The 2060-nt window shown below is 40.0% G+C and overlaps 1 protein-coding gene across 3 annotated transcripts in view; it reads left to right on the top strand.

Moving 5' to 3' along the window:
* Positions 1–2060, top strand: part of LOC116389058 (transcription factor COE1-like) — an 80891-nt gene that overhangs the window by 69715 nt on the left and 9116 nt on the right. The gene's annotated exons all lie outside the window — the stretch shown is intronic.

Here is a 2060-nt window from a genome sequence, read left to right as displayed (position 1 = left end):
TATATATATATATATATATATATATATATATATATATATATATATACTGTATATGTACTGTAAATGTTCACCAGTGAGGCGAGATGAAATCTGAAACCACACATTCTAACACTATCTCCCATCATATTAGCAGAAAATGTGTGTGTCAATATTTCTATATATGTGTGTGTGTGTGTGTGTGTGTGATTGTGCCCCACATCCCTCTGAGCCTACATGTGCAGTATGACATCATCTCGGTGCGAGGTGTGACCCTGCGTGTACGGCATCCCTAATGGGACATTAGAAGCGGATCAGGCGACTAATGTACCAGCATTAGGGAGGAATAAGTCATGTGTGTGTCATGTCTGTGCTGCCCCGGCACACGCACGTCACACACACACATCTGACTCCACAGATACTCAGCTCAGCATTTCCTGGTCCTAATGCATACAATGTTTGTGTGCGTGTGTGTGTGTGTGTGTGCGTGTGTGTGTGTGTAATGTATGGTTATCACATTAGGGCTCGTCATAACTCAGACAGTAAAAGCACCTAGACACCTCCAGTTATTCTTTCTCTCTGCCAACAGATCTGTGTTTTCTTTCACTCAACCACTGTTTCTCTGACTGTCATTCAAACTGTCCGTCTAAATATTTACCTGACACAGACAAGAATAGATTATACTAAACAAGTCTTGATGATGATTTAAATAAACTCAAAGGCTCGTGTCTTAATAGTTATTTTGTTAAACTGACAAGACACGACAAGGATGGGTACATGTCAGGCGCATACTCCATAAATATTTGACAACAGATAAAGACAATGTAGGACAATCACCTGAATTAAGACAAATGATTTTTGATTAAAGCTTTAAAATCGGGCTTTATTGTAGCAATTACAGGAATGAAAGAAAAATGCAGCAATCTGTGATTAAAAACGACACATTTGAGAGTTGGTTTTTGTCACTGTTGTCAAAGTAGTTTAGACATCTAGATCACTGTATGAATGTTGTTTCAGCAGCTTCTCAATTACTGTATTTGAATGTTGATTTGGGACCTCAAGACATTGAAATAAAGTCTTTAACATGCTGTTGAAACATCACTTTCTATCATCAGTACCTGATGTGTGAAACCCTTAACCGAGGCACATAGATATCTGTTGACATGCAAATCAGAACATCAAGGACACAAACAAAACATTTTTGCAGTATTATAACTCAGTTCAACAGCTTGAACAGATACCCAAAAGGTACACTTAGTCCCCAATTTCATTTTAAATATGTTGCTATAATTAGATGTTTTTTTTTGTTCTTGCTGCTGCAGGTAATCTTATTGACAAAAGTTTAAGGCCTCAGGACGCCAAAGCCAGATTATTTTAGATTTTCAATCAGCTTTGAAACATAAATGATGATCAACAACAACACTTTCATTCTCATGCATATCAACACAATGCAGCTGGAAGCACAATTCATTTGTATTGAGCAGCAGATAATCCGACAAACAATGCTTTCTTATTTACCGACGCAACCTGGGAGAGATTAATTAGGCGATGTGAGTAGCTTTGTTTCTAAATACGAAAAGACGTAAACAGACGAAGAATTCAAAGTGCATCGATCCCAGCAGTCAGGGCTTTTGAGTGATTTAGTAGCAGAGGCCTGCAGACCTGATAATGATGATGTTACGAGAGGATCATCTTTCCTTCCCGTTTATCAGCTACTGCCTTACTGGAACCGCTCGCACGTCCAGGATCAGGTTTCTGTGAGTGTGAGTGTTTGTGTGTGTGTGGGAGAGCCACTCAGCTCACCAGTCTAATAATGAGAGGTTAACAGAGACCCAGCCTGGCCATAATAATGTGTAAAAGATTGAATTTAGCACCATGGAGAGGCACACTAAAACTGCTGACTGGCTCGGTGACCTCTCATATCCTTACACACACGCACACACACACAGACACACACACCTAGACACACACTGATGGAGAGGCAATATGTTCCACCAGGCACAAACTCAAAAGAGCACACATGCAGCCAACCATAAGTGTGTGTGTGTGTGTGTGTGTGTGTGTGTGTGTGTGTGTGTGTGTGT

This window comes from Anarrhichthys ocellatus, unplaced genomic scaffold, assembly GCF_004355925.1.
Source record: "Anarrhichthys ocellatus isolate YVR2014 unplaced genomic scaffold, GSC_Weel_1.0 scaffold18, whole genome shotgun sequence".
NCBI lineage: Eukaryota > Metazoa > Chordata > Actinopteri > Perciformes > Anarhichadidae > Anarrhichthys > Anarrhichthys ocellatus.
The sequence above is the reverse complement of the archived record's forward strand: the minus strand, read 5'-3'. Positions and strand labels throughout refer to the sequence as shown.